At 43.9% G+C, this 17,351-nt stretch overlaps 1 non-coding gene across 1 annotated transcript; it reads right to left on the bottom strand.

The window, feature by feature from the left end:
- Positions 1-11,129: 11,129 nt before the first annotated feature.
- Positions 11,130-11,247, bottom strand: LOC145096542 (5S ribosomal RNA). The gene has a single exon (XR_013703933.1). It is a non-coding gene; the product is annotated as a 5S ribosomal RNA (ribosomal RNA).
- Positions 11,248-17,351: the final 6,104 nt, after the last annotated feature.

Here is a 17,351-nt window from a genome sequence, read left to right as displayed (position 1 = left end):
CACTAACCAGAAATCGAAAGATCCAAAAGACATTCCTGTAGTATGCGATTTCCCTGATGTCTTCCCGGAGGATCTTCCAGGCCTACCTCCCAAACGACAGGTTGAATTCAGAATCGACCTAATCCCAGGAGCTACCCCCGTAGCTAAGTCGCCCTACCGTCTAGCGCCCGCCGAAATGCAAGAACTATCCGGTCAACTCAACGAACTGCTCAGCAAGGGCTTTATAAGACCGAGCTTCTCACCTTGGGGAGCTCCGGTCTTGTTCGTGAAGAAAAAGGATGGATCGTTTCGGATGTGCATCGATTATAGGGAACTCAATAAACTCACGATCAAAAATCGCTATCCTCTCCCTCATATCGACGATCTATTCGACCAACTCCAAGGAGCAAGTTACTTCTCCAAGATTGATCTTAGATCAGGGTATCATCAGTTACGGGTGCTTGAGGAAGATGTTCCAAAGACAGCCTTCCGAACCCGCTACGGGCATTTTGAGTTCGTAGTGATGCCCTTTGGACTGACTAACGCCCCCGCAGTATTCATGGACTTGATGAATAGGGTATGTCGCCCATATCTAGATCAGTTGGTCATCGTCTTTACCGATGACATACTCGTCTACTCTCGGAGCGAGGAAGAGCACGGAAATCATTTACGATTAGTCCTGGAAACGCTGCGATCCGAGAAGTTGTATGCGAAGTTCTCTAAGTGCGAGTTTTGGATCCGAAGAGTTGAATTCTTAGGGTACGTGGTTAGTGAAGACGGAATCCATGTGGACCCCTCCAAAATTAAAGCTATTGAGAACTGGTCAGCACCGAAGACGCCTACAGAAATTCGTCAATTTCTAGGCCTCGCTGGCTACTACCGCAGATTCATCCAAAATTTCTCTCGAATTGCGAAGCCTCTCACTATGCTAACTCAGAAGGGTGTATCATTCGACTGGGAAGAGAAACAGGAGAAGGCATTTCAGACCCTGAAGCGAGCCCTATGCACCGCACCAGTATTATCCCTTCCCGAAGGGACAGAAGATTTCGTCGTATACTGTGATGCATCCAATCATGGGCTCGGTTGTGTCTTGATGCAACGAGGCAAGGTTATCGCCTATGCCTCGAGACAGCTAAAGAACCATGAAGTGAACTACACTACTCACGACCTCGAGTTAGGAGCGGTCGTCTTCGCACTAAAAATCTGGAGACACTACTTGTATGGGACAAAGAGCGTGGTGTACACTGATCATAAAAGCCTCCAACATATACTGAACCAAAAAGAACTCAACATGAGACAGCGTCGATGGGTCGAGCTACTTAATGATTACGACTGTGAAATTAGATATCATCCGGGGAAAGCCAACGTAGTAGCTGACGCCTTGAGTAGAAAGGAATATTCCGGTCGAAGGACAAAGTCGTTGACAATGACTATCCATTCGCATCTATCCACACAGATCAAAGAGGCTCAGCTAGAAGCCTTAAATCCCGAAAACATGATAGGAGAATCCCTGCACAGAATGGATAAAAATCTGGAGGTTAAGGGTGACGGAGCCTATTACTTCATGGACCGAATCTGGACTCCACGCCATGGAGGTTTCAGAGATTTGGTTATGAGGGAAGCACACAACACTCGTTACTCTGTTCACCCGGGTTCAGATAAGATGTATCTGGATCTCAAAAAGCTATACTGGTGGCCGAACATGAAAGCGGAGATCGCTACCTTTGTAAGTAAGTGCCTTACTTGCGCGAAGGTCAAAGTCGAATATCAAAAGCCATCAGGACTCCTTCAACAACCGGAGGTACCAGAATGGAAGTGGGAGCGAATCACAATGGACTTTATCACCAAGCTGCCCAAGACAGCAAGTGGATTAGATACCATTTGGGTCATCGTTGACAGGTTGACCAAGTCTACACACTTTCTACCCATCAAGGAGACAGACAAGATGGAGAAGCTCACTAGAACATATAGAAAAGAAATAGTGCGACTGCATGGCGTCCCTATATCTATTATATCAGACAGAGATAGTAGATTCACCTCTAGATTTTGGCAATCATTGCAAAAGGCACTAGGGACGAGGCTGGACATGAGTACAGCCTACCATCCGCAGACTAACGGACAAAGTGAGAGGACAATCCAAACCTTAGAAGACATGCTGCGAGCTTGTGTGATCGACTTCGGGAAATCGTGGGATACACACTTACCTCTTGTGGAGTTTTCCTACAACAATAGTTATCATACGAGCATCAAGGCAGCTCCATTCGAAGCCCTCTACGGCCGGAAGTGCAGATCCCCTTTGTGCTGGGCTGAGGTGGGAGACACTCAGTTAGCTAAAGGACGAGTTCCTGACAGCGCCCTCACTGGTCCGGAGATCATTCGAGAGACGACCGAGAAGATTGTGCAGATACGTGAACGACTAAAAGCCGCTAAGGATCGGCAGAAAAGTTACGCCGACAAATGAAGAAAACCCTTGGAATTCCAGGTGGGAGACCGAGTCCTTTTGAAGGTCTCGCCCTGGAAAGGCACGATACGCTTCGGAAAGCGTGGAAAATTAAACCCAAGGTACATAGGGCCTTTTGAGATTCTTGCCAGAATCGGCCCTGTAGCTTACAAACTAAACTTACCCCGCGAACTAAGTAACATACATCCTACCTTCCACGTCTCAAACTTGAAGAAATGTCTGTCTGACGAGACTCTCGTGATTCCCCTCGACGAGATCGAGATCAATGAGAGCCTCAACTTTGTGGAAGAGCCTGCGGAGGTTTTGGATCGTGAAGTAAAACGGACGAAACAAAGCCGCATCCCAATTGTGAAGGTTCGGTGGAATGCCAAGCGAGGACCGGAATTCACTTGGGAGCACGAGGATCAAATGAAACTCAAATATCCTTATCTCTTTACTTAAGAGTATTGTAATAACGTATCTGTTTGAATTCTAAATTTCGGGACGAAATTCCCCTAACGGGGGGATGATGTAACAACCCCAAATCTATTCCCGTTACAAATCCCATTTTCACTAACGGAATGCGTCACTATACGTTATTTTCTGTAATATTTGGAATCGTCAATAACCGAATATCTAGTTATATGCATGTCTTGATATTATCATAAGAAATATAACTCGTATGTGTTAACCTCGTTTAACCTAATAGAGTTGTATTACTTTTTCAACCACTTCACCCGGGTAAAAAGTTTTAACCCTGTTAAACTTTAAGCATCGGGTAGCCGTGTATCGGGTGCGATACCCGAGGCATATGAAATGAGTGTGCACAACATTTGAACACTCTTTTACCACACATTCACTCTCTCTCACTACTTTCTCTCTTTAGACCCGAAATCGACCCCAATTCCACGAATTTCCGACTTCAAAACATAAGGACTCATTCCCTATCTTAATCTAGACATACTCCCCTGTAATTAGAGGCCAAAATCATAGAAATCAAGGACCAAAAAGGAGTATACGGCCTAAGAAGCCCCTTAGGCCGTAAACCCCTAGAAACTTGCCAAAAACCTCATTTTCCCTTCCTTTAAGCTTATGGACTAATTAAGGCATATACCTAGGAGAGTTTGGACTCTAAAACACAAGAAATTGAAGCTTAAAAAGGAGTTTACGGCCCAAGCTTGTGCTTAGGCCGTAAACACCCCAAAAACCCCACAAATCCTTGTTTAAAGCCCCAAAAACTCATCTAAGGTGTTTTAAATGTTTTAAATGTTTTAGGGGGGAGATACAAGTTGCTTATAGATGTTTATGGAAAGTTTTACAGAACGATTTTCCGCGTTACAAGGATTAATCACATGTGATTCACTATCTTAGTTCAAATCACATGTGATTTATCACTATGCCTTATAAACAGGTTTATACATTTTCAAAACTATTTTCGGACAGCAAACCAGATTTTAAATGTTCTTTTGGAAAATACTTTTATTAAATCAATTTACTTATAAAATGTAACCACTCTGATATATTTATATAAGTAAGACTTGGAGAACTTAGGACCGATATCTCGCCTTATTTCCTGTTCTTGTTTGATTGTGGGCTTAGGGTAGTAGTTATCTGTCCGACTGTCGTTGATTTCTTAGTTATATAACTTGTATATTAGTATGGGATACAAATATTTCTCTTTTCACTAAAATACTAAAATCAATAACATGTCAAGAACCATCCACACTAAGATAACTATAATAGGTATAGTTAATGTTGCTACTGCTACTACTCGATAAAGTCACTACTCTCTACACTATAATACTCACTATTACTAGACAATACACTAGTAAGAGAATACACTATGATCAATACTAAAAGATTTCTACACTATAACAGAAAAGAAAACACTAAACAAAGCATAATACACTAACCCCCTACGAGATACTCTATTCGCTACCCACTACGCCCGAAGTTTTCCGGCAGGAAGACGACACTACATGTATAGATCTATACGGGGCAGACGATATTACATCCCGACTGTTAATCTCAGTCCGCGCCATGCAGGCCCAGGGATGCCACTACTTCACTATACTGTGCATGACTGGGAAGGTCATGGGATCCTCTATTATCCTCACTATTAGTAATATACAAGGAATACGCTATAACTACACTAAAATATTACACTAAACGCTAAACTATACCCCGAAGTATGTAAGTATCTATCACTAAACGAAGCTTGCACCTCTATCAATGATTACAGGCTCAACCTATTCTATCACATTACTATTGGAAATTTGCTAATATACTTTTACAATAAACTGTTTTCAAAAGGGAAGGATGCATACTTTTAACAGATTTTCACTTACAATGTATTTCTGGAAAATATGGGATTTTTTTTTAGTTTCTACTACTTATGAATATAAATGACACATTTTTCGCACTAATGCTTTGTATACAAAAACTCACACTAAACTCTTATGAACTCACCAGCTTTATGCTGATATTCGTTTTCAAAATAACTTGTATCTTCAGGTCAAAGATAGACAGGTACAGACACAACATTTTTGGAGAAGGTGGAGCACACAAGACCCATCTCTTATTTTGATTTACTTTTGGGTGATTGTTAAACATTACAAAACACACTTGTAATTAAATTCACTATGTAAATGTAATGGTGGTATGTTTCTTGTTTTTACTATTATACAATTGTGATGATACCGTACACTACGTCATCCACCCCGAAACGTATTCCGCCGTTATCGGTTTGGGGGTGTGACAGTCGGGGTTTTCAGTATCGAGACTTCGATAATACGAAGCCTCCCACCTTTGATGGAGTTCAGGACCCGATTGTTGCTATGAGATGGTTATCGGACGTGGAGGGGTGTTTCTTCACGTGTTCATGCCCTGCTGATCAGAGGGTGAGATGTGCTTTGAACTTGTTAAGGCTCGGGGCGAAGGATTGGTGGAGATTGACCACGGGTCGTATTCGGATGCGCAGAGGGCTGCGGTTTCATGGGATCAGTTCAGAGAGATGTTCAACACTCGTTATGTTCCGCGGGTTGGGAAAGAGAGATTGACTCAGGAGTTCCTGGAGCTGAAGCAGGGTTCGGAGTCGGTGATTGAGATCACCAGGATGTTTACTGAGAGGGCGATGTTCTGCCCTGAGTTCACTTCGGAGCAGGCTCAAATGTCTCGATATCTGAGCATGCTCAAGAGGGATATCAGACAGTTTGTGTCTACGCAGAGGTGCGAGACCTTGTTGGAGTTGCAGGAGGCCGCTAGGCGGCGTGAGTTAGAGATTGAGTTGCAGTTGCATGAGCTGAGGCAGGCTCCGCTGCAGTCGCATCCGGCGCCGAAACGGTCCACGACCGTTGATTCTAGGGTGGGAGATCAGAGCAGCCACGCTTGTGGGAAGTGTGGGAGGGGTCACACCGGAGTTTGCAGGTCCGGTGGTGCATGCCGCAAGTGCGGAAAAGAGGGGCACTATGTGAGGGATTGTCGGCAGTCAGCGCCTGTTCGGGATTTGAGAATTTGTTATCATTGTCATCAGGCTGGACATTTGAGTGTCAACTGTCCACAGCTTGCTGCAGGACCGGTGCAGGCTCTAGCACCGGCCACTTTGAGGATCACGGGTGGAGGTCAGGGTGGAGCGGAGCCCTCAAGGGCTCAGGGTCGTGCTTTTCAGCTTACAGCAGAGGAGGTCAGAGCAGTGCCGGATGCAGCTGCGGGTATGTTTCTTTCTTGATGTCTTGTTATCTTGTGATTATTGTGGAGTATTGATTATGTGCTACTATCTGTGTGTGGTTTTCAGTTCGGTATTCGTTGTTTTTGAGGGTTATGGTTTGGTTATGGATTATTGTATGGAAATTTCATTGGTTATTATTCATGAGGGTTATTAGTGGAATCAGGCGTTGATCGGAATGCCTGGTAGCATATGCTTTTTGAGGAGTGGTTAGCTGCAGATTGAGCTTCTTTCGAGCAGGATGATCAGTGTGGAAATGTGATTTTGTGAAGGTTGCTAGTGCTAGTGGGAATCAGTCCGTGTGTAAGTGTTGGTTTTGTGTAGGGTTGTTCTGGGAGGTCGGTGATAGCGACAGGTGGTTAATAGTCAGTGCCCTAAGTGGGGTAGAATTGGAAAATTCTCCGGAAGATCGATGAGCATGTGAGGTTGCTTAGCTGTTTGGGATTCAGCAGTGTTTTGTCAATCCAGAGTGTAGGCTGGTAGGAGTAAGTGTCAGGCATGCAGGGCGGGATACAGACCTAGTGCATTTGATTGTGAAGGGCCTGGGATCAGGCCGGGATCGATTATGTGTGATGGAGATAAAGTTCGGAACCCCTAGAGGGCTAGAACAGTATGCATGGGAGGGCTTCCCAGAGAGATAGCTTGGAATGATGAATGTTAGTTGAGCGGTCTGGATAGACTGAAGGTCGGTAGGCGTACCAATCAGGCCGAAGGCTCGGAGAACGGTCCAGCCAGACTGAAGGCACTGGAGGGCGGTCCAGATTGGCTGAAGGTTCTGGGAGTGGTCTAGATTGGCTGAAGGCGTGTTAAGGCGGTCCAGTCATGCTGAAGACTCTGCAGGTATTGATAGATCGGTTCGAGGAAATGGATTGAGTTTGTTGCGATGTGAAGGTCTGGCCCCGAGTATTAATCTTGATTAGTGGAGATGGTGCATGGACTCGAGAGTCCTTGCAAGCAGATTCAGAGCATGTGTGTTGGATGGATAGCAGATACGCTATGAAGGAGTGGTGTAGCATTGGGCGAGCGCCATGGCACTTGTGGTAGTGTCAAGGCAGCCAAGTGGTTTTCCTTGGTAAGGAAAGAGAGAGGAGTGTAACTCCGAGAGGGAGTGCGAATTCACGGAAGTGAAAACGGCAGAGCAGAGTTATGACTAGAGTGATCCAAGTATGCTCATTGAGCAGCGTGTTTGCGGCAGTGGAATGGAATCACATTCGGTTTGCGATGTCTGCTGAGGTTGCGGAAGGAATTCCGCGGGTGTAGAGCCAAGAGGCTTGGAAGGGATGCAGGGAGGGAGTCTTGGGCTCTCAGTTTGATTCTGATCAAGGAATTATGTATGTAGTAGTGGTTCATCCTGGGGGATGTTTGGAAATGTCATCAGTGTAACGGATTTTCCCAACCCGAGGGTGCTAGAGCTAGTTCAGCATGTGTATGTGATTGCAAGCGGAGAACTTATGGGAGTTGCTCTGAAGAATGTGTCTATCTGTCAGCGGAATGGTTAGAGTTGGACTCGGATCAGGAATCCGGTGGTGCTCGGTTATTTTCTAGCTCATATGGGTCGAGTGATGGTTGCGATTTGGAGCAGTGTTGCTTCATGAGTAGTACTCAGTTGTTAAGTGGGGTTATCAGAGGGTAAAGTTGGTGGCCGGCTTGAGACGGTGGTCAGGACACCGTAAGGAAGGAGAAAGTGAGTTCTGGTTCTATGGTTGTGTTTTGAGGAATCTGGTTGGGTTAATGCCTGGTGGCGCGTTGTGGGAATATTTCTAAGAGTTGAGTTATTGCAGGCTTCGAGGACGAAGCCAAATTTAAGTGGGGGAGAATTGTAACATCCCGGAATATCAAGAGTTAAGTTGAAGGGCTAAAGAGTAAATTTGGAAGGGGGAACTCGGCGAGTCCATGTGTGGACTCGGCGAGTACGGTCGTGACTTGGTTGCGTGTTAAGTGGCCGACTCGGCGAGTCAGTGGATGGACTCGACGAGTAAGCGCTGAGTGGAGGAAACCCTAAATCCGGAGGATGAGCCCTATATAAAGAACATAACATCCTTTCCCCCAGCCTCTCTACTCTCTGATAAGTCCAGAAACCCTAGTTATTGTGTGTGAGAGGATCAAAGTGCATTTGGAGGCTTGGAGAGGTGGTTGTTGAAGAAATCTTGAAGGAGAAGAGGCTTGGATCAAAGGGCTTTGCAAGGATTCGGGTTAATCTTCTCTTGGAGCTTCCTTTTTGAGGTATTATTTCATTGTTTGAGCTGCTTTTATCTTGATTCATCATTTTTGGAGGTGTTAGAGATCTTATCCTTTAGTGTATTAGAGCTTAGAGGTTAGATCTGAGGTTGCTACCTCAGATCTAGAATGGAGAAGGGTTAGAATGCATAAAAGTCCCTGTTTGTGAGTGATTGAAGGAGCTATCTTGTCCCAAACCCAAACCCTAGAGTGAAAATGCCTAGATCCCTTTGGATTCACATAAAATTTGCCACTTTACGTGATGGGTGGCCTTAGGAGGGGTAGATCTATGGTTTGGATCATCTGCATGGCTTGGAAAGCCTCTGTATGGATTCAGACCCGGTGGTACTCGGCGAGTCACATGGGTGGATTCGGCGAGTTGCTTGAAGATACGTTGAAACTCGGCGAGTTGGATGAAGATGGCCTGGAACTCGACGAGTCGGAAGAACAACTCAGCGAGTAGGTTGAAGATAGCCTTAGACTCGACGAGTCTGTTCTTGGAGTCGGCGAGTCTTGTCAAAGTGTCCCAATCCTTTCTGGTTGAGCCATGAATCGGTGAGTCAAGGGGTGACTCGGTGAGTTGTTGGACTCGGCGAGTCTTGGGGTGACTCGGCGAGTTGAGTCAAGGATTGGGGAAATTCTGAGCATAGGGACTCGGCGAGTCTTCGGGTTGACTCGGCGAGTAGAGTCAGTCAAGGGTTGACTTTGACTTTGGCCAAGGGTTGACCAGTTATTCTCCAGGGACATTTTGGTAATTGTTGGATATTGTTTTGAGTTCAGTGTTTTGGTGGTTGGCGAGTGGTGAAGATCTTATCAGTGGTCGGAGCAGCATGGGTTATCTGTTCAGTCGGCAGTTTCGAGGTGAGTTATCCTCACTATATCAACAGGGTCTAAGGCACCAAGGCCATCCTTTTATCGGATTGAGATCCGGGTATTTGTGTTATGTTATCGCTTGATATGTTTGCATCCTGGTAGCTAGGATGGTATATGTTAGAGACCTGGTTGAGGTCAGTATCCTGATATGTAGGGTGATGCTACGCTAGTAACCGGTTAGGTCGATATCCTGGTTAGGATGATGATATGTTATGTGATCTGTTAGATCGGCTTGTTGATTGTGAATTGATATATGATTGTATGTTTATGTGCACATGGTTGATTGGACTGGGGTTGGGTTGAGGCGGGTCCTGCTTTGTGCTGTAGGCCAAGATACCCAGGGCGGACCGGTTGTCCCGAAGGCCCAACGAGCGGTCCGGATAGGCTATAGGCCCCAAGAGGATGGACCAGACATGCCGAGGCTCGGAGAGTGGACCAGGGCGACTGATGGCCCGGTGCGGGCGGACCAGTCATACTGTAGACTCAGAGAGTGGATCAGGTGGATTGAAGGCCCGGTGCGGGCGGACCAATCACACTGCAGACTCGATGTATGTGGCTAGACTCGGAGGGTGGGCCAGGTGGACTGTTGGCCGGTGCGGCGGACCAGTCACACAATAGACCCGAAGTGCATGGCTGTTCTGTGATCAGATATGTTATGGCATGTTATGCGGGTATGGTATATGTGGTTGGTATTTTGGGGATATCTCACTAAGCTTTCGGGCTTACAGTTGTGGTTTAATGTTTTTCAGGTTCTTCAGGAGACCGTGGCAAGGCGAAGGCGTGATCGTACTGCTCCTCATGTTTACATGTGATGTGATTCTGAGAATACTTTAAATAAATTATCTTGAAAACCTTTTTGTAATAACTTTAATGGAATCGGGTTGTTTTTGAAAAATTTAAATTGGTTGGAATTTTTCGGTCGTTACAAGTTGATATCATAGCCTTGGTTTGAGTGAATTGGAGGAACACTCGTGTGACTCTAGTCTCAAGTCAAGGAGTATTTTCAATAGAGAATTTAAAATGGCTTTCAAAATGGGTAAAGGAGGACGCGGAGGTACGATCAGCCGGAGCCAGTAAGTAACCCCAAAATACCATACATATAAATGTGAAGGTACGTTTTCAAGTTCGAGATGTGAAGGGTAAAATGTACGTTACTGAGTTCGTGGTGTAGGTTGGGTTTGTGAGTTACAGGACCGATTTTGGCAAGAATCTCGGGGGTCCTAACTATTATGGATTTGGCTTACCACGCTTTCCGAAGCGTATCAAGTCTTCCCAGAGTGAGGCTTCCAAAAGGATTTTGTCTCACTTGGGATTCCAACGTTTCTCCCTCCTGCTTCTCTTCTCAGTCAAGGGCCACTCCCTTCTAAGTCAAAGTCGTAAGGGATTCCGTAATTTCGCGAGGAGTTCCGAATGAACTTACGACGGTAGATCAACGAGACCTAGAATTTGGCGAAATCTCGTCGATATCTTTGGTGTTGACAAATTCTCAATGGTTTTGATTATTGGAAGGGTCCTCAAAATTCCCACATCACTAATAGTGTGCTTCGGGAATTCGACTCCTCAAATCTAAAACTCGTATTTAGAGAACTTGGCGTAAAGCTTCTCTGATCGCAATGTCTCCAGGGTTTGTTGTAAATGCTCATTATGATTTCCTTCTTACCTATTTATGAAGTTCATGAATACTACGGGCGTATTGGTCCTATCCGAGTGGTAACACTACGGGCTCGTAGTGTCCGTATCGAGTTAGGAAGATTGTTCTCAGAACATCCTTCACTAACACTCGGAACTGGTGATATTCGGATCTTAGGTCCATTTCGGAAAGGTACATCGTTCCTTGCGGTTGGTCAACTGATTCATCTATGCGAGGAAGAGAGTGATGATTTCTAATGGAAGTCCTGTTTGCGCCACGAGGACTTCCCAAATGTCACCCATACTAGTACTACTCTCGCCCATGCACGCTTAACTGCGGAGTTCTGATGGGATCCGGTGCATTAGTGCTGGTATGATCGCACACTCTGGATTCTGTCTTCTTGAAGAATAAGACTAGAGCTCCCAAAGGTGAGAAGCTTGGTCTTTTCATTGTGTTGTTGAGTAGTCGTTAAACTGTCCAGACGTTTCTTGTATCATTTTGATTCAGGCCAAGAGAGGAGTTATTTGACGGGTTATGAGCATTCTAACACTTCCTAAGTGTACATGCAACCCTAATAACCTTGGATCTATGTTTGTCTAATTATCGTGCAAAGTTGAATTCCAAGGTTATATTCCTATCTAGCATACATGGGGAACAATTTTTAACTTGAATCATAGATAGAATAACTTACCTTGTTGTTGCTTGTGTTCCTTGAAACCTTGTGAGCCTAGCACCCCAAGTGTGATGCCTCAAATGCTTCACACAACACCAAATGCTTTTGGAAAGACTCTTGAGATAACACACACTTCTCAAAATCGGCCAAGCCCTCTAGTTTCTTATGTCTAGCCGATTTTGGTGGAGAATGGGATCTTTATATAGTGTTGGCACATCTAGGGTTACACCATGTAAACCCTAATGTGTCATGACTCTTCATTTCCATGACCCATGGGTTTGTAACTCCCATGGAGCATCCATGGAGCATCCTATGGGTAGAACCCAACTTGATAATCCATGGAGCCTCTTAGCCCACTATACAAGATATGGATGATTTACATAATCAACCCATATATTTAATTAGTTATCCTTTGATCACTTAATTAATTCCAAATTAATTCTTTGATCAACTAATCAAATAATATTATTAATATATTAGAACTTATAATATATTAATAATCTCCAAGTGTTATTTCTCTCATTTAGTCTATCCAATTGCATGGTGCCATGCAACCCAAATGGACCATGCCGGGTCGGGTCAAGTACAAGCCCGAAATAGTTATGGACTTAGACACCTTATCCAACAGTCTCCCACTTGGATAAGTCTAATAACTATATCTCTAGTACTTCAGGAACCGACCGGCAATCGTAGCTCTTTCAAGGTCTCTCGGAACTGAGAAGATGATGATACGCCATTTAAGATAAGTGATCATATAATCCTCTGTTCTAGATATCAGCCAGACAAATACATGGAACATGTCTTGCTTATTGTCCAGCATTTGTTTCCCGATTTCCGATTTGTTTGACATAGAACTTAATTGAACACATCAACTTAGTTCTGACCGGGCCCGGTACATGGGTCAAAACAAAATCATCGAGGGGCCCAGATATCAGCTTCTAATCCAAGAAGGAACAGATAAACTTCGACTCATATGTTTGTTCTACCACTCATTGAATTATACACAAAAGTACGTTTTATAACATCGAGTTACCAATGCGGTTTCGTACAGTCAATGCATAACCAACTTGTAAGTAACAAATCATATCTCTAGGTTTGAAGACTTATATGATATTACCGTCTCACGATCACTCGAGACAAAATTCCATGAAGTGATTCCAGTGAGCGTGGGTTGTGTCCAATGCTCAGAACTTATGAGCACTCATGATTGTTGTAGCCTTGTCCAAGACCTCTACAACCAAACATGACAGTCTTGATTCATATCTACTTCCAACATATGACCGACTGTGGAGGTTTGAATAATATGTTATACCAAACAAAATTATTCTGGAAGTCAAAACATGCAAAAGAAATATAGTAAACGATCGACAAGAGATAGCAACACTTTACTCATAAATAAAATACTTTTATTCATCATCAAATGTCAATTACACTTTACAAATTTCGAGATTATCTAACTACTAAATCTAATATCATCCTTCAGCCGTATGCTCCGAGCATGCTGAAGATGCTTAACCCGAGTCAGTCCCTTTGTGAGGGGATCTGCCGGATTCTCATCTGATGATACCCTCTTTGCCACGAGGTGTCCTTCTTCGATCCGATGTCTAATGAAATGGTATTTTCTGTCGATGTGTCTGGATCTCCCATGATCCCTTGGTTCCTTGGCTAAGGCAACAGCACTTTCACTATCACAGAAAATTTCCATTGGCTCTTTAATAGCTGGTACAACTCCAAGGTCTCCAATGAAGTTCTTCAGCCATATCGCCTCCTTTGCTGCCTCGCTAGCTGCAATATACTCTGATTCACAAGTAGAATCTGCCACTGTCTCTTGCTTGGAACTCTTCCAAGAAATTGCTCCTCCGTTTAGGGTAAAGACCCAGCCCGACTGAGAGCGGATATTATCCCTATCAGTCTGGAAGCTAGCATCACTATACCCTACAACTCTCAAGTCATCACTCCCACCGAGGGTAAGAACCCAGTCCTTAGTCCTCCGTAGGTACTTGAGGATATTCTTTACCGCAGTCCAGTGTGCCTTGCCAGGGTTCGCCTGATACCTGCTAACCATGCTCAAGGCAAAAGCTACATCGGGTCGAGTACACGTCATAGCATACATGATCGATCCTACAGCCGAAGCGTAAGGTGTTCGACTCATTTCTGCTATCTCAGCCTCAGTGCTAGGGCTTTGTGTCTTACTCAATCTGGTGTTACTCTGGATGGGTAACTCTCCTTTCTTGGAATCCTGCATGCTAAATCTCTTCAGCACCTTATCCAAGTAGGTACTCTGACTAAGTCCAATTAGTCTTTTACTCCGATCTCTCAAGATTCTTATCCCTAGAATATAGGCAGCTTCACCAAGGTCCTTCATAGCGAAACACTTCCCAAGCCAGGACTTTACTTCCTGCAGAGTTGGAATGTCGTTTCCTATGAGTAGTATGTCATCCACATACAATACCAAAGAGCTAACTATACTCCCACTAGCCTTGACATACACACAAGATTCATCTTCACTCCTAGAAAAGCCAAATTCCTTGACCTTTTCATCAAAGCAAAGATTCCATCTGCGAGGTGCTTGCTTCAATCCATAAATGGATTTCTCAAGCTTACACACTCTATTAGGGTACTCGTTGCTGACAAAACCCTCTGGCTGACTCATGTAAACATCTTCAGCCAACTTTCCATTAAGGAAAGCGGTTTTGACATCCATCTTCCATATTTCATAGTCATGAAATGCAGCTATGGCTAACAGAACCCGAATAGACTTAATCTTGGCTACCGGAGAAAAGGTCTCATCATAATCCACTCCAGGAATTTGAGAGAAGCCCTTTGCAACCAGTCTAGCCTTATAAGTGTGTACTTTACCATCCATGTCGGTCTTCTTCTTGAAGACCCATTTGCACCCTACTGTCTTACGACCTGGTACATTTTCAACCAAGTTCCAAACTTGATTGTCATACATGGATTGTATCTCGCTATCCATAGCCTCTTTCCATTTTGCAGACTCGGGGCCTACCATGGCTTCCTCGTAGCTGTTAGGGTCATCTTGACTTACTAGTGTTTCATCACTAATAAGTGTCTCACCTTCTGCAGTAATATGGAATCCATAGTAATGCTCAGGTGCACTCCTAACTCTCGTGGAACGTCTCAGAGGTACATATTTGTCAATTGGCTCAACAGGAGTTTCCTCCTCAAGTTGAGGGCTAGAGTTTGAAGTTCCTTCACCGCTTGATTCTTGAATTTCTTCAAGATCAATTTGCCTCCCACTGTCTCCTTGGCTTATAAATTCTCTCTCTCGAAAGACTCCTCTTCTTGCTACAAAGACCACATTGTCACTAGGTCTGTAGAAGAGGTAACCAAAGGATCGCTGTGGGTAACCGATGAAAATACACCTCTCGCTTCGAGGTTCGAGCTTATCATGAGTCTCGCGTCTCACGAAAGCCTCGCAACCCCAAATCTTGATGTGGTCTAGTTTAGGTACTTTACCAGTCCACATCTCGTGAGGAGTTTTGGCAACTTTCTTTGTAGGGACTAGATTAAGAATATGGGCGGCAGTCTCTAAGGCATACCCCCAGAATGAGATTGGTAGCGTAGCTCGACTCATCATGGAACGAACCATATCTAACAAGGTTCGATTACGCCTCTCAGCCACACCATTCAACTGTGGTGTCCTGGGAGGTGTCAATTGTGAGACTATCCCACATTCCCTTAGATAGTCGAGGAACTCTGAACTAAGATACTCACCACCATGATCGGATCGAAGCATCTTAATGTTCTTGCCCAATTGATTCTCGACTTCCTGTTTAAATTCCTTAAACCTCTCGAAAGTCTCTGACTTATGCTTGATCAAGTAGACATATCCATATCTACTATAATCATCAGTAAAAGTCAAATAATAACGATTAGCATCCCTTGTGGCATGTTTGAATGGTCCACACACATCCGTGTGTATAAGGTCCAACAAACCTTCACCCCTCTCACACGAACCTGTGAAGGGTGACTTTGTCATTTTTCCAAGTAAGCATGATTCGCAACTATCATCTGACTTTAGGTCAAACGACTCCAAGACTCCATCCTTTTGGAGTTGGCCTATGCGTTTCTTGCTTATATGTCCAAGACGACAATGCCATAAAGATGCTTTATCCAAGTTATTATTAGTAGAATCAATACACAAAACATTATTTCCTAAGTTATCAACAACAGATACAGCTTCATACACACCATCACAAGGTAATGCTTTAAAATAAAGAACATTATTAAAGAAAGCATCAATAGAACCAACTTCATTATTAAATGAAAAGGTAAACCCTTGTTTGTACAAAGCATAAAAGGAAATAATATTTCTTGCCATTCCTGGCGAATAACAACACTTATTCAGATCTAAACTAAACCCACTACTTAGCGATAAAGTATAAACTCCAATCTTGGTAACAGGTATAGCTTTCCTATTCCCCATGATCAAGTTTATCCTTCCTTGCTCCACATCCTCACTTCTTCTTAGTCCCTGCAAGTCACAACAAATATGAATACCACAACCGGTATCAAGGACCCAAGAATTAGAATGGGGTGAGTTATTAGAAATGATAGTGTAAATACCTGCATGGTTGGGTTTAACTTTCCCATCCTTCACATCTTGTTGGTATTTTGGGCAGTTCCGCTTCCAATGAGCTTTTTCATGGCAATAGAAGCATTCAGCCTCTTTTGGGTCAGAAGAAGGAGTAATGAAACCTTTCTTGGTTCCAATTGAAGAAGAGCCATCAAGGGTTCGAGCCTTGGTACCCTTCGAAGATCTCTTTCTCTTCCTCCATCGATTCTTCCCGATTGCCAAAACCGGAGTAGAGTTTTGAGTAGGAGTGATAGCAACCGACTTCCCCTTAAGACCTGATTCTGCGGTCTTGAGAAGTCCCTGAAGTTTGTTGATGGTGACTTCATCCTTGTTCATGTGATATGTCATGCGGAATTGATCATAGCACGATGGTAAGGAATGCAAAATAATATCTATTGCAAGATCCTCCGGGAAGTTCACATTAAGCTTCAGCAAACGATCCACATACCTTTGCATTTTCTGCATGTGGCTCGTGACGGATTCCCCGTCCTTCATCATGGTTGTTATCATGGAGCAGATGATCTCATACCTCTCTTGTCGTGCACTTTGATGGTATCTTTCCATCAAATCTTGGTGCATGTCATAAGGGTAGAAATCCTCATAAGACTTTTGGAGTTCCGCTGTCATCGTGGCCATCATGATGCAAGCCACTTTCGTAGCATCCCTTTCATGTGCCCGAAATTCAGCGATCTCCTGAGGAGTTGCAGTGGACTCATCAATCTCCTTAAGCTCCTTGTCAAGGACATATTCTTTGTCCTCGTAGCGGGTAATCATCCTGATGTTTCTGATCCACTCATTGAAGTTGGATCCATCAAAGGTGACTTTCCCACACAAGTTCATAAGGGTAAAGGAGCCATTAGGATTAGAGCCAGAAGCATTGTTGAAAGACATCTGAAGGAAGGAGGACAAGATTAGTTTAGATATAAGAGAGTCCTTAATAAAACACCCAAATGTAATATTAAGGCTAGGATCCAATCACAATATAATATAACTTAGAAGAGGTATGCCGTAATCTAAGCTATATCATATTTGAAAGGTAGGTGAATGACGATTCACCAATTTCCACCACGAAAACCGCAATATTTTAGTATTAGGTTTTTTTTGAGTGGTTCTTAGAAATTCCTAGATTCTTTGAGATTCAATGAACTTTTCAAAGGCATGTTTCAATCTCGAGTGTGCCCTCCAAGTTTTGTGACTGGGATACCGAGGATCACA

The sequence above is a fragment of the Lactuca serriola genome, chromosome 3, assembly GCF_051521515.1.
Source record: "Lactuca serriola cultivar US96UC23 chromosome 3, Lser_US96UC23_V15, whole genome shotgun sequence".
In the NCBI taxonomy this organism is placed as follows: Eukaryota; Viridiplantae; Streptophyta; class Magnoliopsida; order Asterales; family Asteraceae; genus Lactuca; species Lactuca serriola.
Note: the sequence above shows the minus strand (reverse complement) of the source record. Positions and strands in the feature narration are given on the sequence as shown.